The 24200-nt window shown below is 46.0% G+C and overlaps 1 protein-coding gene across 2 annotated transcripts in view; it reads left to right on the top strand.

Annotated features, from left to right (window-relative positions):
• The first annotated feature begins 4249 nt into the window (after nucleotides 1-4249).
• Nucleotides 4250-24200, top strand: part of LOC135904871 (DNA damage-regulated autophagy modulator protein 1-like) — an 87762-nt gene continuing 67811 nt past the window's right edge. Inside the window, exon 1 of one of the 2 annotated variants that reach the window (XM_065435851.2) lies at nucleotides 4250-4380. The gene's annotated coding sequence lies outside the window, so the exon portion shown is untranslated. Of the gene's footprint in view, nucleotides 4381-4430; nucleotides 4914-24200 lie in introns of those variants that run through there. The other variant, XM_065435850.2, reaches the window with a different exon arrangement.

Below are 24200 nucleotides of genomic sequence, written 5' to 3'. Positions count from 1 at the left end.
TAACAATCATTCATTCCTTGATGTGCTTCAGTGTTTTGTGTACTCTGTTATTTCACTAACCAATGTGATTTACAACGCCCGCGCAGGCTAAATGTCAAGTATCTTGAAGGATGGAAGCGCGCACGTGTAAACAGCGAGCATTGTATAATCTGCCTAACTACTCCAAATGCATAAGGTATACCCATTAAGTGTCGTGAGCTACGCAGCAACTTCCTTTTCTTTGATTTCAGCAGACAAACTGAACTTCACTGAAAGGAGGAACATGGCGCGTTGTGTTCGTTCTTAAATGTCATCAAATTAGAATTCTGAATTCTAAAAAAAAGGAAGAATGTATGAGCCACTAGCTCGCCGTCTTGAGATACGACACTGTACACGTACTTAGCCTATGGATTCATGGTGAAGAAACAGCGCGAAAAACGGGACAAATAGCAGAGGGAACAACAAGGTCCCAACGTAGGACAGGACAGCACCTATAGTATTGCGCTGTCTTTCTTTTACTCTTTTTTGGCACCGATTTTAAGCCAGGAAGTTATAGCAACATGGTCCTATTCAGACCGCTTCGGGCTATGGACTAGCGTCCATTCACGCGGCCCGCAGCACTAAAGCATTTTAATTCTCTGAGAGGCGGGTGGGGGGAGGGGAAGAGGAAAATTGTAGTCACTCCAAACACCATGATGACCGAGATCACTGTTATCATTGTTGACCGAGATCATTGTTAAACAGCGATGTCGTCATCATTAGAACAAAAATTAAATTATGGGGTTTTACGTGCCAAAACCAATTTCTGATTATGAGGCACGCCATGGTGGAGGAGTCCTGAAATTTCTACCACCTGGGGTTCATTAACGTGCACCTAAATCTAAGTACACGGGTGTTTCAGCACTTCGCCCCCATCGAAATGCGGCCGCCATTGCCGGGATTCGATCCCGCGACCTTGTGCTCAGCAGCCTAACACCATAGCCACTGAGCAACCACGGCGGGTGCCAGTTAGAACAATGGCCTGATGGTGCGCGCACTCAGCACCGTTCCCACAAACGTGCATCCCGCGCCACACAAGCTCTAAATCAATTTACGAAAGTTTATGATGCAAGCAGAGCCTTTCTGGTTCTCTGCCACTAGTGCTGCCAACCTCTAAAGCTAGTATTTCTGCAACTCGGATGGAGAAATTGCCTAGATTTTCTTGGATTTCTTCAAAGTGTCGCTGTTCAGTTTGTGAATTCGGTTTGTCATAAGACAAACTTTGTTTATGTAGAAAGGCTGCAAAATATTTAGTTGGAAGTTTTTCTTCTAAGCTCGTTCTAAAATATATTTGTATAACGAAGTCAGTGCCCTCAGATTCGACTGATGGCGCAATGCAGGTTGTTATGCTAACAAGAAAGAGCCCTGCTTGAAGCCCATATTTACAGCAGAACACGCCAGCATGTCTATACTTTGCACTTTATGCGAACAAAATTCGGACAACAGCAAAGTGCCCAGACTAACATGAAACCGCATTCGTATCGTACGAGAGGTTGGTGCCGGACCTCCCTCAAAAAATGTAAGTGTCAAAACGGTGTGCTACTTCGCGATACGAATGTAAAAGATGTGCAATAAATGTTTCTTACACACCATGTATACCACCTCCCTTACGTGCTTACGAATCATTAGCAGCGAAGCTGCAGATACGCAACCAATTTATTCATTGTTCTCCATGCCAAAACTTGCGCAAGGACGTGAGCACTGCTCAGCGCCACGATCACCTTGTCGTGCTTGGCACAAGGTATAGATTTAAATTTAAATTTGCTGCTTTGTTTGGTGTTGCAGCATACATTTGTTCCGTCGGTAACGGACATTTCATTCAGATTGAATAGAAATCAACAGCACAGCTACAAAGTAAGAACGACAATAGCGCAGTAGCAGTTCGTTAACCAGCGCAGAGCAGACACACCCTGCCGTTCACTTGGCGAGATAAATTTACTGCGGTGCAGTATGGTCCCGTTGTACTTGTCATGAGAATGCAAAGATAATTTCTGTGATTGAAACCAGAAAATTTTGTCAAGTCAGCCATTGCGCGTATCACTCATCAAATGCATCGCAATAGCGGTTTCTTCCACGTCTGAGTTTTTTCTTTCCTCCATTCATGGATGCAATATTTCTTTAGTTTTGAACATATTTTCCTTTCTACAGCGAAGCTCCATATGGCTAGGGCTCGGTGCATTCTTTCTTTCCGTGAAAAAAGGCTATCATCTTCAATGCCTCATACCACCGTAAGCATCCATACACCTTTATGCACGCAGAAAAATGCAATGGCTCATAGCCACGTATGGCAGAGGCTACAAGCACTAAGCAAAGTGAAGCGAACAGTGCTTAAATTCCGTCTAATCGCGCATGCAACACACAAAACAACATGTCGAAAACTGTCCTCATCAACGGTACATACCCCCGTGAGCAAACAAAAGATGTAATGGCTCTTAGTCTATGGTTCATGGCTACTCAGTTTGCGTGAATTAGCGGCGGTGACACTACCCCTGTTGTAGTTGTCGGTGATTGCTATGTGGTTGTGCCGGTACCGAAAAGGGAGCGGTTTGCACGTTCAATGTTGAGACAATTCCCTTGCGATACGACACTGGTCCGGCCCAACTGACCACCCAGCGGCGTACGTGCATCAATTTGACATTATCAAAGAATGTGATTGCAGTTGCGAGTGAAATAATGACCGCCGATGAAGACAATGAATGAGTGTGCGCACCTTTCCTCCCGATGACCCCCCAGCAAGACAATAAATGAGTTCGTACCTTTGTTCAGAATTATGTGTCACCTCTGTGTCGTCTGCAAAATAGCTTTGCTGGTCAACTACCTTCACAGAATGAAATTGCTAATGACTGTTTTTTCTGAATAAAGCTTCAAATTCTTAGATCGAGAAAAATTTCTCTAAATTAAGCAGTACAGCCTACTACATTAATGCCATTGATCGGTGAAAGAATAACCCCTGTATCGATCAATACGTACACTCGAGTTGTTATCACTGCTGCGGTAGGAAAAAACGTAATCTTTAGCCCCAAGGTGCAACCTGACGTATATTGAGTGTGGATTATACTATGTACCTACAGTGAACGCTAGCGATATGGAAAACGGAATTGGGATAAAACTACCTTAGTTACATCGATGTTAGAACATACGTAAGGTAGTTTTTTTTTCGTGAATGTTGCGATGGGTGTTAAGCAACTATACAAGATCTCACAGCTAACGTTAGACAATTTTCTCAACGAAAAAAAAAACAGACTTGGAAAACACGGTGAAAGATGTGATCTTGAGGCCTACGTGGTTCGGTCGTCATACTTTTGACGACAGAAGACAGCAAGTTTTAGAACTGTATGTTGCATCGTCTTAAATCTGTTTCTTTTTCGTTCAACAGCTTGGCTCACATAAGCTGGGACACACGGTATACCATAACATTTAACTTGCAGGGCAGCCTACCGGGCTCAGCCTGGTTAACCTATCTGCCTTTCCGTTATAACTTCTCTCTTTCTCTCTCTCTGCTGTGTTACGCTTTCTCTGCCTGTGGTGCGTTATACGTGAGGGCCTCGTGGCCCTTGTTTCAGTTTTCTGCTCTTTCTGTTCTTACCGATAGACGAACTGAAAGGCATGCTGGTTGATCTTCATTATTCTTGAATTGGTTTGGCGCACAAGGAACAACAGAGAAGTACACACGTACGCCGGAGTGTGTGCTCCTCTGTTGTCGCTGTCCTTCTTGCTCTGAAAATTTCAAGAACTTGTTATTCTGTTTCCTTTCTTTGCCTTCCACCATTTTTTCAATTTTTCCTCGCTCTATTTTCTTTTCTATTTGCATGCGGATGATGAGGCCGTGAACAAAGGCGGTAATTACCGAGACATACATACAAACAGAAATCGTACAGCACAACCACCTCATTGGGCGCTTAGGGAGCGTCCAACAGATGAATAACGCCTTCACTCGCGTGATCGCTCATGGTAATTATATGAATGGGTAATTACAGAGAGTGTTGTCGGAGATGACGTCCTCTGCGTGAGCACAAAAGACACTAGGAATAACATCGCTCGGAACGCGCACACTTCTGTCCGCACAGCGCATGCGCAACAGTGTGTTTTGTTTTTGCTCCAATCGTACGTGTGTCCTTTCATTTAGGGCCAAGGAACTCCGGGGAGAATGCCCTCGGAGCTTTGGAAAGGGTCTGCCTAGTGGCGCGGGCGAGCGGCAGTTACGGCGACAGGCCCGGCGTTATATTGCAAAGTGCGTGGGCTGCCCGAGAGTGTTCAAGGACGCCTCGCGCGGCTTCGATTGCCGGCCGAGATTGTTGTTGTAGCGAGTGCGTGAGTGTCGGAGCGGCGCCTTGCGCTCTCTGCTGCCTGCCGCGGCCACCGGTGAGTTGATGCCCTTCACTGTTGCTCTACGTAGCGCCGGAGTTGTCCAGTGTTCGCTTTGGGTTACGCGAGAGAAACCGGTTTTCCTGGGGGACCGCACTGCTGTTGGCCCTGCCGCGAAACTGCGAGCGGGCTGTGTGGAGCCGAGAATATCGGTGAAATCGGCGCTGACTTCTCTTTCGCCTGCCCCTTTCGCCTTTGTTTTCACTGCGGCGTACTTGCGCCTGTGCGTGTGTGTGTGTGTAAGAGTGTACGCGGTGTCTGTTTATATACGCGGATCGGCGCGACGCCCTGGTGACTTTGTAGTGAGATCTCTTCTGTATCGCGGCGCCGTGGATTGCGTCCGTTCGCGCAGGGACGATACCCCGCGCGGTGCTTCCCTAGCTGACCACCGGAAGCCGAGCTTTTTTTCGCCGAAGAACCCATCGTTCGTCGCCTTGCTCTTGGACGGGGCGTTTCTTCTTCTAGCGGTGGCGGCGGCGTGCAGGACGGAGTGACTCACTCAGCTGTTGACGCCGCTCCGGATAGTTCGGGTAAGAGTATGCGTTACATGCACATCGTTTCCCACTAACGCCGGCCCCTTGTGCGCTGATAGGCGTCATTAAGTCCTGGGTTGCTTTATGGGGCACGCCGCTGCTAATTCAATGTGGTTTACAAACATCCTCGGGCACCATGTTGGTAGCGCAGCCAGCTGTGTCTCGTACACAGTCCCTTGAAATACTTGTTTACGAATGCGTTCAACGTCTTCTATGATGTTTTTTTTTCGTTCTTGTGCCATTATGCTTTCAAACTGCAAAGGACGGATCACATGTGCTGACCTACATCCAGGTACTTAATGAAAAAAGAACAAAAAAATGAAGCGTGCGAGATAATGCTGTTGGAAAACAGCCACCTGTTCTTCCGCGTAATGCCCCACTTGGCAAGTGAATGTGATCTGATGACGTTGGTTGACTAAAGCTTGCATGTAACCGCGAAGATGTCGAGACAGCGCAAACTTCCGTGTCCTGCACCGTAAGCAATGCTGATCTTTTCCCATTAAAATCTATGCGTTCCACGATACGGTTTTCAGTATGAGATGACAAAGCGCGAGGTGCGTGAGACACTTTTGGATGAAGGCAGGCGCATCCTCGGCGCACGCCTTCTCAGTTTCGATGGCTATATTTATTAGTTTTCAAGCAGGTATTGGGAGCAGAGTAACTACTCGGGCTTGTTGGTTGAACATACTGGAAGGCTGTGTTTGTGTGCTTCGTCTGTCACGTTGCCGCTGTGTACTCTGTGCGCCTCCTTTGTCCCCGTCGGTTTTCAAGCTGTAGCCTTCCACTAGGTATTGTGACTACAGTATGTAAATCTATACTTCTAGTGCATTAAGGCACTTAGAGTGAGAAATGTTGCATATGCAAAGTGATCATTCCTGCTTAATAATACGAGCTACAGCAAAGGTACAGCTTTGCATGCGGTGACTAATACCGAAGTTCAATGTTTACTCCCTTCGCTGAAGTCTATACCACTCTTGCCACTCTAGAAATATTCCCATCGCTATAAAAAATGCGTATGCCATCGAAGCGAAGCATTCTAGATTACGAGGCAAAGTTTTCACACAGCTTTCAGCAGCTCCTCCTAACGCCGTGCCTGATAAGAGCAAATACTTATAACCCCTGTAGTAAAATTGGCAGTCCTGTTTGAACCTCAACTTAGTTGCTCAGATCTTGGGCAAAAGACTCGCATAGCGAACAGTAGCAATGAAATTTCTGTCACTTCGCTCGGAACGCCGGGATTTGTTACTCGTGACTTCAGTAATCCCTGGTTTTAAGAAACTCGTTTTATTTGAGCTATAGCTTTACCCATATTGTGTGTTTTTTTGTTTTTTTGTTTGGGGGGGGGGGACTTTGCCACCGCGCTCGCAATTTAGCTTCCGTGTCGTTGTAGTGCGCGACCCGCGTTACTATGACTCTTTTTTATAGCCTCTTCACGCTCAGCAAAATATCGGTTATAAAGAAGCGTATTTCCTGTCCCTGACTTCGTTGTAGTGAGGCTTTTACTGTATGCTTCTTTCTTGATGAGCACTCACTTTAATTAGTAACCGCATGTCATCTGCTCTGGAAGGAGTCGTAAAGTTATCGAAACGTGACTCACAGACAGGCTAGCAGGATAAGTCCCGCAAACTCTGGCATGCCCGATCGTTCGCGCTCATGTTCCATTGCAACGTTATGTTGTATCTGAAGTACAAGGTATCCAACCTGCTGATGAACCTTGGGCTTTCGGTTATGCTGCTGCTTCTCCATTGTTCCTACATGTCCCTCTGTCGTCCTGAAAGGAAACGACCGTTCGTGCATGCGGAGTGACGAGTTCGAGAAATCGCTATATTTAAAGCAGAATTCGTTGCACTTCTGACTTCTCGCGTCTCGAGCCAAGCAATATGGATTCCAGGGTTTCCTCATGCAATGACAGTTTGTTTGTATAACTCTGCGAGAAAATGATGCGCGGGAATAAGTCTTACTGCTAGCCTTGACGGCCTCGAGAAAGTACGGCTGCTTGTACATTTCCGCGAAAACTTCGCGGGAGCGCCTAGCTCGCCTTGAGCGAAAAGAAAAGCGCTGCTATGCCATGCCCGAGCGCCGACGGTTTCATTGTTCAACGGCGTCTCCCCGCTCTTTTGTATTCCTCCTCGGAACCACTCTGTGCCCAGCACTCCTTGCGCAACACGCCACCGACCAACGCTTTTCCGCTGCGAAGTCTCATCGAAACGAACCTTCCTCAGAACTCAGTGTCTCGTGACTGCATGCTGGAAATGTGCCAGAGAGTCATTCTGAGTTGAATTCTAGAAATACATGGGACGCCGTTCGCGTTGAGCAATCTAGCTGTGCTCGTCTGAGGTGTTGCGAATGGTTGAGTATAGCCGAAGCGCGTGCCAGCCTGTTGTCACGCAGATTTGCGAACGATAGGACAATTGAAAGGGCATGCTGAGCACTGATTAGGATACCGCGGACGAAGTTAATAAGTTGTACGTGCGTAAGGGGGCGTCCGATTAGGCCGTCACCTTCGGTGTAGTCATTTCTTCGCTGTGATGACTGCTCCGCACCTGTAAGTGTATACGAATTGCATTGCGAACACTAGAAAAGTTTACTTTTGAAAAGTGCTTCGACGCTGTATTTTCTGATCATTTTTTCACCGCCGATCCTATGTACGTCTTACAGTCAGCCCCGCCGAATGGCCGATACCGGGGACAGATAACGAAGGCGACCCTTACGGCGAAAGGCATAGAGAATGGAAAAAAAGAAAAAAAAGAAGGAAAAAAAAGAATTGTTGCAAAATACAAAATGAGATGTACTACGTTTGGGTTGTACGTCGGCTGGTGGAAAATCCTCACGTAGACTGATCTGATATTTATAAGGGGCCTGTGCTTGAAAAAGCGCCATTAATGGTGTACGGAGTGACAGAAATCGAGGTAAATACCACAGAGGTACTGTGAAACAATAAATTTATCTCGTATTTATAAGGGGCCTGTGCTTGAAAAAGCGCCCGTAATGTTGTACGGAGATACAGGAATCGAGCTCAATACCACTGAGCTACTGTGAAACAATAAATTTATTTAGTAAAGCCGCTGTTTACGCTGCCGAGCAGTCCCTGCAGGGACCTCCTTTTCAGCGAATACGTATTTCACGGGAATGTGCGAACCATTCAGATAACTTTCCCTGCACTAACGCATTGCAGCGCGCGAAGTTAGCATATTTTCTGTCTCGATGCCCTTTGGCTTCAAGCACCGAAAACCGTGGATCTTAAATGTACAGTGCTCACGGAATGAAACGCGTCAATTTAGGGCTAAGTTATTCGCATACTTTCGTTTCCACCGGCTGCAGTTCGTGTCACATAGACGCAATTCTGGCACGTACACCTGCATCGGAGTCCTCGTCACCTTTGGTGACCAAATTTCTAGCGACATGACATGGTGCTTTCGTGTATTTTGCACATATGTAGGGTTATACTAAATGCTCGGTGTCCTATTTCATTCCGTGAGCACTGTACGCATCTTAGACAACGAGGACACATTTTCCAACCCAGGAGTAATCGCTGTTACCTCACCCATTGATAAAAAAAAATGCACGACGGTGCAATGCCTGACTGATACAAGAAGGAGCTTTCGAAGACGAATGTCATGGTGACACTGCCTTTGAAGAGTACGATAAGAAATTCGCATTATACACCAGATCAGATCACTGATCAGCAGCGTAGAGCTGTCCCTAACGAAGGTGAACCTTCAGTGGTATCACAGGTAGATCAGTAAGCGGCCGACCTCCACAGATAAACCGTCGTCCCAGTCGGTGTAGAGGTCGCCCTTGCACATAGTTCGCTGACATTGCAGTGGCGGGTGATCTGATACCGAATTCACAAAGTTTTTAGTCTGCAACCGCTCTTCGCCACTGTTGGCCACCTTCGGTAATAAAATTGGGAGGACGCTTAAGATTCGCCTTGAATAGTGGAACGCGATAGCATTCAAAGATCCCTGACTAATATTCTGTCATCCCGGCAACTGCAGCTTATGTAACAGCAATGTTTACAGGGAAACGCTATGTACGAAGGCGAGCTTTCTAGTAGTAACGCGGCCTCTTGGGTGTGCCGATCGTCTGTTATTGTTTCGCACTTTCAATATTTCAGTCTGAGAACAGAAAATGCTTGCCTTGTCGGTGTTTATCTAAGTGAAGCTTGCATTGGCCCACAAGTTTCGGTGGCGGTCGGGTCACGCAAAAACCCGTTGTTCCCAGAGCAGAGCAGCTGCGGGAAAGGGCGGTTTGATGAGTTGAGAGCTGCACCGGTGTCGGAGCATGAGTCATTAGCAAGGATTCCAGCTGCATAGGCGCGCGCGCTCACACCAAGCGTACAGCCAATCAGAGCCGCTTCGCTTCCGAGAGGGAGGGAAAGGGCAGGAAAGGGTATCGCGCGCGCTGCGCCAGCTTCGTTTCCGTTCAGTCTCAGAAAACGGATGGGACATCCACGCGTTGTGCGTTCCCCCAAGGAACAGGCAGCCTTCGATGAGCGGCGGCGAGAACTCGCCCATGAAAGGGCTTGCAGTCGGCGCGCCGATCCAGCCGGTAAGACCTGAATATAGTCCGACGTAGCGTGAGCACGCGCACACGTTACGTCACGTTGGCGAGAACAACAGCGTCTATAGTTCGACCGATTGTACGACGCACTAGCGCTGCCAACGCCACCGGACGCGGCCAAAGCACTCCGACGCGCCCGGCGTCCAACGAGGCTCGCCCACGCGTCGATAACGTCGGACTATAAACGCGCCTTTAGAGCTACCGGCGTGCAGGCAATACGCCGTATTTTCTGCGACATGGGGCCCTTAATGCTATCGCGTCAAATTATGTTCGCCATCCCGATCCGCCGACGTCTCCTCTTACGAAGAGTTCCATAACGCGATAACGTTTATAATAAGGGCGCTGGTTCATTACAGTGCCGATTCGACAGCAATGGAATGTACAAGACTAACGTGCCAATGCGTGCTTATGCTAAAGTACTTGCTCTAGCTACGAGCGTTGTTCAAAAAGCAAGGGCCAGTTGGTCCTAAAACATGTATATTCGTTAGTAAAAGTATTTGTTGGTGGGTTTAGTTTATTACAAACCTACTTCGCTTTTGTACACAATCACCGTTAACTTTAAGCACTTTTCGTACCACTGCACCCGTTTCGTTAGTCCCTCTGCATAGAAGTTGGCCTCCTGGGAATCGAACCAGTTGACAACGGAGGTCTTGAGTTTATTGTTGTCTTCAGACCCTTGTTCCCCAAGCCACTGTTTCAAGTGCAAGAAGAGGAAATAGTCACTTGATGCAAGGTCGGGACCGTAGGGTGGGCGAGCCGAAAGTTCCCAACCAAAATCTTTAATCTTCTACTTGGTTCGGGCAGTGGTGTGAGGACGCGCGTTGTCATGGAGTAGGACAATTCCAGACGAGAGTTTCCCGCGAGCGTCGATTTTTGATCGCATGTCTCTGTTAGGGGAGCGTTTTGCAGTGTACCTCAGCTGTAACTGTGGTACCACGTTCCATGAAAGTAGCCAAAAGAATGCCCTTTGCGTCCAAGAAAACGGTAGCTATCATTTTACGACCCGACTAAGGAGATTGCTTGAATATTTTTCGATCTTGGTGAAGAAGAGTTGCGCTACTGCACTGATTGTTATTTTGTTTCTGCAGTGGTGTAGCACATCCAAGTGTCACTGCGTGTAACAATGAGCGAACACAACTCGTCTCTGTCTTGTCGCTAGCGGTCCAAAAACGCTCGTCCAATTGACATTCTTTTCTGTTAAATTCGTCAGTAAGCATTCTTGGTACCCACCTTGCACACACTTTGTGGTATCCGAGCTTTCCAGATGCAGTCGTGGAAACTGTAGTGCGTCCGGCAATAGGAAATTTATCAGCCATACCACTAACTGTCAGTCGTCGATCTAATCACAATTCCCGGTCCAGCTAGTTGTTGAACAGTATCATTGGTCTGGATGCTATGCCTGCCCCCCTCCTCCCCCTTCATCGTACACATTCATGCGGCCATTTTTGAAGTGTCGACACCATTTTCTGACCTTTCCTTCACCCATCACTGAAGGTTAATAAGCTAGCCGCAACTATCCATGAATTTGAGAAGCTGCTGATCCTTTTGCATGTCAGGACAGCAATTACATTTCACTTCTTTATCGGCTGCACCTGAGGTCAGCAGCGAACTGTTCCGGCCACCGTCTCTGAGACTTGTTCGATTTACAGAAAGCGGGTGGGCGTGCTGTCCTTTTTTAGGAGACAATTGCACGTCCACTTTTGTATTTACTTGTAGTGCTTGTAATGTCTACATGGACAACAACAACAACAACAACAACAAATAATGATACTGGAGTGATGGAGCACAAAAAGTGTACTTGCTGGGTTAGCTATAGCCCCACGAGTCACAGTTTGGAGCCCGGTGTTGTGCACGGGGCTCCCCGCGGAATACAGCACCCGCATTCGCGAAGAACTGTTGTTCGAAAGAGCAAGTACCAGCCGATCGTGATGTCCAACATATTATATATTATGGGGTGAAACGTAGTCAGAAGTATATTTACAGGGTATTTACAATAATTGTAGCAGCTGACAAGATGGTAGACAGAACGCGATGTCCAGAGCGTCGTCTTCTTCCGGCCAAGCTTAAAACGCCTTCTTCGTCAACATGACCCCCGGCGGCTCAAGCACCGGCTAGGTGCTGGTTAGGAGGCGGGCGAGTGATACGACCTAAGACGCGCGACGTGGACCACGTCGGATCGATGCTGAGCCACGGTTGGCTCAAGAGGGGCGATTTCGTTCGTGACGTCAGTTACTTTACGCAAGACACGGTAAGGGCCAGAGTAGCGTGAGAGTAACTTCTCTGAGAGGCCAACGAGTCGCGACGGCGACCAAAGGAGAACCAGGGTGCCCGGTGTGTAATGGACGTCACGATGGCGGCCGTCATATAAGCGCCGCTGATTGTCCTGCGACTCCACAAGTGGGGCCATATGGCGTGCTTCTTGAGCTTTGAGTATGGCTTCATGGGCGTACTCAGATGTGAAATGCAGACTAGCAGGCAGAACGGTGTCGAAAAGTAGCGTAGGGTCGCGGTCAAACAAGAGGAAGAATGGAGAAAAGCCGGCGGTATCATGGTGAGACGAATTCTAGGCAAAAGTAACGAACGGCAACGCAACGTCCCAGTCGCGATGGTAAGCAGAGACATACATCTACAGCATATTAGTAAGGATTCGGTTAAGACACTCGGTTAGACCGTTCGTTTGAGAATGATAAGCAGTAGCAAGTTTGTATTTAGTCGCGCACGAGTGTAGAATGTCATTAACAACTAAAGAAAGTAGCGGCCTCGGTCGGTGAGGAGCTGTTGAGGAGCACCGTGGTGAGGGCTGACGTTCTCTAGGAGGAAGACAGCGACATCGGTTGCACAGCTTGTCGGAATAGCCCGTGTGATTGCATATCGGGTGACATAGTCTGTTGCTACAGCAATGCACTTGTTTCCCGAAGCAGACTTAGGAAAAGGGCTTAAAAGATCAACACCTATATGAAAGAATGATTCGGATGGTACGTCAAGTGGTTGAAGGCGGCCAGCAGGGAATGTGGTTGGCTTGTTACGTCATTGACAAAGGTCACACGCAGCGATATAACGGCAGACGTCACGGTATACAGACCAGGCTAAAAGAAGCGCCGCCGAACACGGTCATAAGTTCGTGACCCACCAAGGTTGCCAGCAGTCGTTACATCATGCAGTTGAGTGAGAACAGTCTGGCGCAGATGCTCAGGCACAACGAAGAGTCGGTCAGGGCCGTTCGGGTGCATGTTAGAGCGGTACAATATGCCATCGTCAAATTCAAACATGCGAAGGGAAGGATCGGGCGTCGTTGAAGTGAGCCGTTGAATAAGGTCTTGTAAGGAGGCGTCCCGGCGTTGTACCGCTCCAATATCGCGAAAAGCAGCCAGAGAGAACGGTGACAGGGATGCCGGTCGCAGAAACGTCAGGTGGGTCGAGAGGATGGAGCTACAAGCAGTCCGCATTTTGAAGTAACCGGCCGGTCTTGTATACAACTGCATAGTTGTATTCTTGAAGGCGCAGAGCCCAGCGGCCGAGGCGCCCTGAAGGCTCTTTGAGGGACTAAAGCCAACACAGAGCGTGGTGATCAGTGATGACTGTGAATTGCCGCCGGTACCAATACGGGCGGAATTTGTCCACTGCCCAAACTAGAGGCAGACACCTGCGTTCGGTGACAGAATACTTGCGCTCAGCAGGGGAAAGAATGCGGCTTGCGTAGGCAATAACACGTTCTCGCCCTTGTTGGTTCTGTGCCAAGATAGCTCCAATACCATGACCACTGGCATCGGTATGCACTTACGTTGGAGCTGACGCATCAAAATGAGCGAGAATGGGCGGGGAGGTAAGCAGCCCAATCAGCTCGGTGAAAGCACCAGCTTGCTCAGGGCCCCAAATGAAAGCAGCGTCTTTCTTGAGGAGCTGATTAAGAGGACGCGCAACGTCCGCAAAATTTCGGACAGACTGACGGAAAAAGGAACAAAGGCCCATGAAGGTGCGAACGTCCTTGGTAATTGTTGGTACGGGAAAGTCCTTCACTGCCCGTATTTCATTGGGATCAGGGCGTACACCCGAAGAATCGACGAGATGCCCGAGCACAAAAATTTCACGACGACCGAAGTGGCACTTGGACGGATATTTACAATAATTGTAGCAACTGACAACATGGTAGACGGCGCGCGAAGTCCAAGGCGTCATCTTCTTTCTACCAAGCTTAAAACGTCTTCTTCGTCAGCGTGTCACAATATTACTAGCGAACGCGACGAGCCAGTGGTAAACGGCGCTTACGAACGAGACAGCCCTGGGAGTTGGATCCCAGGTTCTGGAACGTAAGTTTTCTCAGTTCTTTCCTCCCTTGAAAAGTGCCGAGGACGTCTGCGTTGCTCTGTGCACATTCAAACGCTGTCCATCTGTTCTTCCCTTGAACTATAGACAGACAAGGACAAGCTGCCAGAATGTACGCACTATCTTCTGGAAATTGAACGCACGTGAAGGTATTTATGATCTCGTATCTGTGTGATTTTTATCGGTCGATCCATGGCCTCCATAGTCTGCCCACTGGTAATCGAAATCTTTGATCTGTCTATATTTATTTTATCCCTTGGCTTACAACGCGGACGGTTTGTACGCTATTAATCTTCGTTTTCTTTTCCTTTCTTTAAATACCGGAGACAGGGTTGTTACCCGTAAACAGAATGAGGCCTTCAAAGAAAGACACACACTTACTCCACTCCGACCCCCACCCCTGCCCAAGTGCCCTCTCCACTTAATACCAGCTCCCGAAGAAATAGTTGTCTATATATATACTGCAGGCCAAAAAGCCCAAGCAGGAATGACAAGGATTCGAAGTATAGCAATAAAATTCAACGCCTGGGAATATGCCAAGAAAAAATAGAAGAGTGCCTAAATCAATGTGTGCTACCTTATAAAACAAAGAAGCTAGAGAAAGAACAGCCAGGTAACATAGGCATTGGTTTCTTCTACACATCTGAGGCAATGTTTTTCAGTCAGCAACTGCACGGGAATAGCAGTCATACTTGAACCAGTTTGTCCGAGAAAAAAAAACGCAGTTAACGAGATTGAATGTGAGTGACGAGTTTGTCGAGTTGACAGTTGTACAGCACATAGGATAGCGTCAAGTGAGAGCATCCGGTTTAATAACAAATTACGAATCGCAGTTGACTTAAGTTACGTATTGTCTGTGAAACTGATTCCTTTGGGTTTCATAAGTTGCGAAACGCACACGTTGCGGTCATATTGCTATAAAAAGTAGAACGAACTGCTCTGATCTAAATTTTTTTTTAGACAGCCAATATGAGTTTTAGCATGCGCATATAATATATCATACGCATGTTTTAGTTTGGACTTTGTGAAATATTTATATGCTATCGGTTTTAATTTCTCGGCGCGTCATTAGGCTACTGGGGCAATGAACAGCGCTTGCGAGGAAGTGTGCATGTGCCGCCAATGTAGACGTTTCAGCTGTAACCATTCGCTAACGTCGCGCCTAAATATTTAAATTAGTTTATCTCTTTCAACCTGTGATAACCAGTATAATTTTAAAAAGTTTAAGCGGAAGTGCTTTCCATGCGATTCGAAGACAAACAACTATTTCGAAATTTCACCCCATGCCCAATTCATTCTATGGAGCTAGGACAATTTTAAAGGGACTCACAACCGATTTTCAAGGACCGTTTTTTTTTATGGCGCAACGAAAAGCTCACTCTCAGTAGTTATTGCACATGCAGCTCGTAAATTACCATATGTGCCATAAAGTAATTGATTAAGAAGCTAATTAGTAATGTTCTTAATTATTTGAGTATGTGTTCTGATTTCTCACGCAAGTAACGTTGCGCCTCTTTGAGTAATCCAGCTGAAGCAAAAGAATTATATCTGCGACAGATGATTTTTAAAAACTTTTGAAAACTGAAACATGAGGACCCCGTATATTTGCATTGATAATTTCCCAGTTGTTAAGCAGGAACTATTTTTCTAAAAACAACGCCTTTGTTTGCGCATGATGAAAGGTCCTCTCCCCCCTTCCCCCCCGAAAAAAAAAGAAGAAAAGGAAAACGTACGCGAGCGCTTTAGCATAGGAATTGTAGGCCAGTAGGCGACTTTGTCTTGTCACGAAGTCCAAAGATAACTTCGCAGTAACGCTTAAGTCAGCAGGCAGTGAATACGTGACCTTGCGGCTCCTAAAGCGATACCAGTGATAGTTTGCTTGAACAAACCTGATAGTCATTTGCTCAAACTCTTTAAATCGCACTGCGGAGTTATCTAGAAGGCTTTTTTGTGAAAGAAACAACGATGCGCCTGCCTTAGAGCGTCGCCAGTTTGGTCGTGAATCGGTGCGAGAAAGTAGTTCGCCGAAGACAGGGCGATGTACGAGCAATTGGAGTAAGTTGACCTGAGCGTTCATTTTCTTGCTTTCGTAATCCTGTGATGCGACTTTCCCGTTCATTCGGGATAGGGGGTACTGTAGTGTTCTGGAACACGCCTTTAATTTTTGGAGAGAGAGAGAATGAATGAGGAAGAACGCGGGATAATGCGTCATGCCAGTGGCCCTCACGAAGAAGTGGACTCAATAGAATAACGGGTATGAAATATGAAAGTGTAGGTAGTGTATATATTTCAAATACGTTCGCCTTTCAAAGCGAAGCTTTCTTTGCGGAGTAGAGTCACATCTTCGTACGTATTTGGCCTCTTAACGCCCAATGCCACGGACGCGTGCTTCGACAGGCTAGCGGCATAGAACACCTTTTTTCGGGGGCAAGCCGTCGCGTTCAGACGCTTGGCGCGTTTTATCCGCAGTTGGATTATACGAAACCGACGCATCAGAAACACCACGACTGTAGCAAGACACTATGGATCCCTGCTGAAAATCTAACCAACTAATATAAGTGTAATGTATTGCTAGTAACTATGTTTATACGATACCCAGCCTGTATATAATACACAGCAAATCACTTCTTCGTATAGCACACTACTCATTAATGCCAATATTTATACTTCGACAGCCGTACTTCATACTCAAACACACATGTTTCAGGAGCCAATCACATCAACAATGTTTCACTTTAAGTATAGACGTCAACGGGAGTTGGGCCTGTCTGTTTTACTTTTTTTTTTCTATCTTAAGCAACTGCGCTAGAAACAGCTATTAAACAAAGCGCACTACTCTAAGCTATCGTAAATTCAGTTCATAAGCTGCTAGATGCCTAAATCTGTGAAGGTGCACCAAGCAAGACGAACGACGTTGCAGTTAAGCAATAACGTCGTTCGCCGTAGTTGCGAAGGCGTGCTACTTTACATGTGCTCATGAGCGTGGCAGATATTGTATACGCGGTTCGTTGGCATTCAGATCTGCATTTGGGCATGCAACTGTGTCTGAGAGAGACAGAGAGAGAGAAAGAGAGACACACAAAGAGAGAGAGAGAGAGGGATGAAGATGAAAGGCAGGGAGGTTAACCAGATATTAGTCTCCGGTTTGCTACCCTACACTGTGGTCGGGAGATAGGGGCTAGAAAGTGGACGGAGAGGAAAAGTAAAAAAAAATACGAGCAAGAAAGAACACACAGACACACACACACACACACAAGGGGAGTTCTAGTTAGACGTTCACAAAGGCCATCAGATTGCAAGAAACGCTTCCAAGTCACTGCGGGATTATCGGCAATGAATGGGCCGATCAAGTTGCCGGTTCAGCCTATACTGAGGACCACCACGTACCAATATCACTTTCTAGAAGCGACGCAGCATGGAAGCTCTGCCTGCTTGCTCGCCAGTGCACCACGTCGCAATGGAATTAGCCACATTTCAGGAATTCCCGACTGTACTCCCTTGATCCGACATTAACCATTTGAGTCCCATCAAAGCTTCGCCATAGAGACACCATGCTTTTGTATCGACTGTCGTCGGGCGTTGCTTTCACCAAAGCCTATGCGTTCCGCACAGGGATGGCCTACACCGCAATATGCGACCACTGCGGCCATGAAGAATCGATTGAGCATACTTTGTGTGACTGCACGCAACTGTGAAATTCCCGGAAGGCACGCATCTCTTAAGCATGCTGAAATCTAGCGCTGTATAATACTAGCCCGCGAGCGGAACCAACTTTCGTGCGCAACTTTCGCGCGCGCGAAGAAAACCGCAACGACGGGAACGATGAAATGCCAGAAATAACTTTTATGGTGCACGAAGAAAAAGAATGAGCAAATTATTGTTTTACGATACACAAAAAGAATCCACTTACCGAGAGAAGAGACTGAATATTGAGCCAGAAAAAAAAAAAACACGAGAACGATATTGGTGGCGACGCCGCCTTGATGTTCCCACACTGGCTTTCCGTGAAGTCATGGATTTCGACGCTGTCTGCTCGACCCATAGCACCTTTTTCTTTTCGTATCTGAAGAGATGAAATACGTTGCATTCTAATGGAGCCAAACGACGGAACCTAGGAAGTTTTAAGAACTTTACTTCACTGCAACAGACAAAGTACGAGAAGATACACAGAGATCGACAAGTTAAACTGACGTTCCGATGCTGGAGTTTCAATGCCAAAGCAAAAAAAGAAAAAAATTCTGGCTATTGTTTTTCCCTATAATAACCGATGAATTATCGCGAAATTACCAAAGCAAAAGCTTTGCGTACAAACTAATGAGTGTTTCTCATTGTCCATTTAAACTTCTATCTGTAGGGCCACATTAAGTGTCATCACGAGTGAAGGAATCTCTCTATCCCGCAGAGTTTTACCACCTAGCTGCTAAATGCGCGCCAGCGTTCAGTAAGCAATGTGACAGCCCCGAGTAATTAGCATGTACAATTTACGGTGCCCTGAAGACCGGGATACATTAAAACTGCTTATAAAGTTTAGCGTTGTAGTTGTACCTTATTGTTACTTTGGTCTTACATTTTCGTGCATAGCTGAAAACAGTCGTTTGCATTGGTTTTAGTTATGATGTTTGGGAAATGTGCCAGTTACTCGTCGACACAAAAAATTAAGAAGAAGAAGAAGGAGGAGGAGGAGAAACAGTATCCATGGACCGTGAAATGTGCGGCACGTGTGAAATGTAGCTCACGGCATTTCCTTTATTTTTTCTCCACCTACTAAAAATCAAAATCATGTTTATTTTTCCAAAAAACATTGGACGGAGGCCCGAACAAAAAGTGGAAGCTAGTCCACTTGGCGGGGGCTCGGGCCCCCCTTTTACCAAGAACGTGCTTTCCTTTCCTCGTAATAAACATAAATGGCCCGCTTGCAGTTTCCTCTTGTATCTTTTTAGCCGCTCACTGCAACGGCTATTATTTCGTCAATGACGGCGCGACTTCTAACAAATCTCCTATCCGCCCCAGCAGATCACTTTGCCACACGGCCCATTACCGGCTCAGTCGACCAGGCAAGACGGAGCATTTACTTGACCACGTCAATGTTCGAAGCGAGCGCAACATTGGCAAGCAAAACACTCGCGCGTGTTGTGCTGCGCTGTCGAAAGCCGTGGGCAGGAGGCGGTCATCCAATACATGAGGAAAAACACGATATGACTCATGCCTGCAAAGCTAAAGCTATGCGGAAGCGCCTGCCTAATTTGACGTGCGCGTCTTCGCCACTTGCGTGCGCCCCTCCAACCAGCAGGGTCTCCCTGCTTCGACCATTGCGGGCCTGGTCTTGCCCGCTCGCCGCTAAGGTCATGTATTGAAGGCAGTCGTCGGCTTTCTGGAGGACACCTCGCTGTCCCGCAGACTCTAACCCATAGCAAGAACGGGGAGGATGGGGAGCCACTTCCCCCGCCAACTCCATGCTCAGTCTTTTATCCTCTTTCTTCCCACTTCTCACTCACCACAGGCACTGAGCCGTGCTCTTATTAGGGTTGCAGACGTTTGAGCTTCTTCCTTACCTCAACCTCAACCTCCACCAGCTCCTCCCCTTCCTACGTCTATTATTGAGTCCGCAATGCAGACATAGCCGTTGTCTTATACAGAGCTGCTTTTAAAGTATACTAAGGAAAAAAACTTCAGCTGTATTTGCAGATTATCCCCTAAATAAAGAAGTCACTGCTATCATGAGAGGAAGTTTGATAGCTATAAAATAAATAAAGATGAGAGACCAATGGCGACGCCACTTTTAGCCACCCTGCCATAACCTCATAGATTCTGAGCACACCTTCACAGACCTAAGCATATTCTATATTGGTAAAGCCAGACTGCATTCAATTCCAAAATGGGCCGAGGAAAGAACATGGCAAGTTTTCAGAACGTTTTCTCTGCCACAGTTGCCAGTATACGAAAAAATATACCTCATAATTTACGACGTCACAGTTACGTACCAGCGCTGAGGTTCAAACGCGAAACTCAAGAAAAAAGAAGAGAAGTGCAGCCTTTTATTTTTATATGATATAAGGAGATGTTGACGCACAATTTAAAGCGCCGGCTACTCCTTATCTCTTGAATTGTTCCATCATACAATATATAGGGTTCAACATTGCATATCAAATAACCTTTTCACACAAGCACCGAGACTTATCACGCAACGATTTCACAGGAAGACTATGACATAGGAAGCACATGGTACATACAATATACAAGGTAAATGTCGCCTCAATTATGTCTATAAATGTCTCAAAAGTTCAAACGATGCTGTCGCCTAATAACATAGTCTCTAGTCACCGAGTGGTACATACATCGGGTAAATCCATTACCACATATAGTCACAACAGAACAGTCGACATAGCATAACTCACAAACACATGCATACATACAGCGACATTGAAATGAAAGGAACAATAAAAGCGTTAATAATGTCCTACTATCCAACAAGGTGCGGTATAATGAATGATGAAGTTGAAGAGGTTGCTGTACTAGAGCCATCTGTGTAGACGTGTGTGTATCCTGAATACCGCATATATGTCTGGTAAAGTGCTAGTTGTTGAGCAGCTTGAATGAACATGTCTCTTTTTCTGAATTTCGCAATTTGGGAATTTAATTTTTGGAAGTGTAAGCAGTCATGAAGGATATTCGACGTCTGAGTTCCAAAATTCATTTCTTGGCAATATGTGAAGATTTCCTCAAATTTCGATATGAACATAACTTCTTTCTCTTTTCATTATGTCTAGAGCCAATGGGTGGCTTTTATGCTGTGTTTGAAGACGGAAATAATGTCTGCATGTTTCTGTAGTTCGCATAACTGTAAATGGTGATTGGCGAGCCTCAGCTATTACAAAGGAGCTAGAAGTCGCTCATGGAACTCCTAGACATATGCGTAGTCCTCTAGCTAAAAGCCTTTGAAGTCGCTCTTCTGACGTGTGGGAAAGTCCGTGTAAGATGGGCGCGGAATACGCAATTTTTCGCCGTATTAATGCATTGTAAACAGTCAGCATGGACGATACTGACAGCCCCATGATGTGCCTGCAAGTCTGCGCAGTACACTGAATATGGCGTGTACCTGGTTTTCGAGTTCTTCTTTTTTATGTGGGGTGGCCAGGATATCTGCCTATAAAGTATTATGCCAAGAAACCGATGCTGTGTCACAACCATTAGTGGGTGTCCTTCCAAATTAAGGGTGAAATTTTTTAACTGCCTCTGAGTGAGAGGCCATACAGCTGTCTTTGCTTGTGACAGAATTTCCTCTCTCTCTCTCAAAAATTGGTTAATGATATTTATGCCGTCTTGCAATTCCATCTAAAGTAGTTGAGCATTAGACCCAGATGTCCAAATACACACATCGTCTGCATACAGTGAAAACCTTAACTGTTATTGCAGTTTTCTTGTTAAATGAGCCATGACGCGTTTGAAAAGAAAGGGGCTGAGCACGCTTCCCTGTGGCACTCCCTGTTTGACAACATGTTCAGCACTCTTTCCTTCCCCCGTCTGAACAAATATTTTGCGACCTGACAAAAATTCAGAAGTCCATCGCAAAGACCTGCCAGACAGTCCAAGTTCCAACTACTTAGCAGAACATGAACGTGACTGACAGTGTCAAAGGCTCTCTTGATGTCTAGGAATATTGCTATCGTCATGTTTCCACGTGCACGCTCGTGTTCCACACAGGTTACTATAGCTTATATTGCATCCATTGTGTATATATGTTTTCTAAAACCTACTAAGAAGTTGGACAACACATCCGTTTCATTACACCACCAGTGAAGTCGCGCGTCAATCATTTTCTGCACTACTTTGCATAAACAAACCTGTAACACAGAGCTTCCCATTTCGTGCTCTCGCTGTAGCTCGGGACACGTGTGAGATAATAGTTGCAGATGAATTTTGTGAGCTTATTGCCAGACCTGCTTTTTCATCGCAATGTGCCGAATTTGATATTTAAGTAGTGTCAGCTAAGCAGAATATTACTGCTTGCTACTGGGCCCAGCATCCTCAATTGGATCATAATTTAACATTAAGCGAGCTTTAGTGTGCAATTGCATCATGTCGCCAAAAATCCGCTGCTGGGCCGGACGGCATTACGTACAATATGCTAAGAAACCTCGGACCGACAGGTACAAATGCTCCCTTAGACATCTGTAATAATTTATGGATAGAAGAAACTGTACCTGACTCTTGGAAAGTCGCTCGAATCATACCAATTTTAAAACCGGGTAAGGCGCCCTTTTGCCTTGAATCGTTCCGCCCAGTTTGAGAAGTGCAGCCTTCATTTACCCATCTGGTTATCGACTTTTTTAGCTAGAAAATAACGATTACAGTGTTTTGGAAGAATGCGTTAAATAATTTCCAGTCAGTGATCAACCAGCAATGGCTTCAGCGTACAGCACTCAGCAGATGGACCGACCAACAAGTCACAGTTCCAAGGGAAGGCAGCCAGGAACACCGTGTCTTCAACTTGAGTGGTCTTGTCGACAGCCTTCCGCGGGCCTTTGTGCGTTTGTGTGAGTTTGGGCAGTAAACGGGACTTCGACCTCACTAGAGTGCGCCAAAAGGAGCGACTACCCAGATTGCTAATCGAGAACATGTGTTTTCTCTTCCGTGGCCTGTACTTTGCCGCTATTGAGTTGTGTTTCTCGCAATAAAAACCTAGTTAGCACAGGTTCTCCTAAACTATTGATTGATCGATCAGCGAGCTACATTATCAACAGATTGTTTAATCGCTGTAGATTTATCTAGCGTTTCTCCTTAGCGTTCCTTTAAGGAGCTCTTCAATTAATTTAAGAATGCACAGGGCGTATATTGCACCTGTTCTTTGTATTATTATTTTTTCGCAAGTACTAGAGCGACAGGCACTCGATTGTCATCTACAGTATTAACTGTGCAGAAACGACTGTCAAGAACACTATTCTGGCTCGTTCGCTTCAGCCGAAGTGTGCAGCTTTGTCGCTGGGAGTCATCTTAAACTTTTTATTTGACACCGTATACTGTACTTGAACGTTCAGGAGTGACATGTGCATGTTGATCCTTCGTCGTCACCATCATCATCCTTACTAGACAATAAATTTTTGCTTCCTTTCTCCCCTTCCTTGTGCTGACCAGCACGCTGGAGCTTGCTAGTCCACGCAGATCCCTCTGCCATCATGAAGAGTCATAACAATTTCGCATCATGTTATTGCTGCGTTGGTTTCCTCTCTCAAATGACCGACGTACACAATCTACGTAAACGTGGCAATGGCCACTTGCATGACAGAACAGACAGGCAGATGTCGAAAGAGAAGCCTGCGACGCATTTACCAAACGTCTTTCCGTTCATTCTGGCTTCTTAGACGCTACCATTTCCTTCATAAATAAAGAAGAGCTGCTTATGTATACATCACGCACAATAATTGTTGTTGGCATCGGGCGCATGAACGCAGATTCAGTAGATAATGGCCACCTAAAGAAAAATATCTTTCGCAAGATATATATATATATATATATATATATATATATATATATATATATATATATATATAATGCGAGCTTTTGTTACCTTCCCTATTTATGTTTCAAGGCTATAAAAATGCCTTGAAACATAAATAGTGAGCGTGCTTTAGTAAGTTGCCCTTACGCAACTTACTAAAGCACGTAAATGTATCTGGACAGTCGATACAATGCCTAAAGATATAATTTACTTTGCCTAGATACAAATTTTTATTTTACCCCGCGGGTATCCTCAGCAGCGGCGTAGCCAGAAATTTCGTTCGGGTGGGGGGGGGGGGGGGGGGGGGGGGGAAGGTGAGGCTCACGTTGGAGCTCGGCGTCCTCACAGAATTTGCCGAGGGATCAAATACATGAACAATATCTGCATTGCCATTGCCAAAGACGCTACAAACGAATTCTTGGGCGCTACGCACTGTGACGAGAAGTAAAATAAGTATTTTTTCATAAAAGAATATACTCTTATGTCCGAAACATTGTGCCAGATATAACGTATATCAATGCTTCTATGTTTTTTGTCTGTTTAATAAGAAAGAAAACATCACACGTACTTTAGAAATATATCAGTGCGAAACCAGCAAAGCAGTGCATACCGCTGATATGATAAATGTAAAGGCCGTAACATCAACAAGTTGAGGACAAATATTTAAATGAAACTTTGTCATTGAAGAACCTTGTTTACATTATTGTACATATGCAACGGCCAGGGAAAAATCTCAGTGACGCGTTCCGTCATTCCAGTGTACTGCGCTGGAGCAGCTGTCACCGGTCGTGTATTGTAATTGCACCGAAATTGTAGTCGCTACAGCGATCACATATAAAAAGCAGCATTTCTGCAAAATATACATTAGAAATGCGAGGTACAATGGAATACACAAATGCGAA

Source organism: Dermacentor albipictus, chromosome 3 (assembly GCF_038994185.2).
Source record: "Dermacentor albipictus isolate Rhodes 1998 colony chromosome 3, USDA_Dalb.pri_finalv2, whole genome shotgun sequence".
In the NCBI taxonomy this organism is placed as follows: Eukaryota; Metazoa; Arthropoda; class Arachnida; order Ixodida; family Ixodidae; genus Dermacentor; species Dermacentor albipictus.
This window is presented reverse-complemented; position numbering and strand designations above follow the sequence as displayed.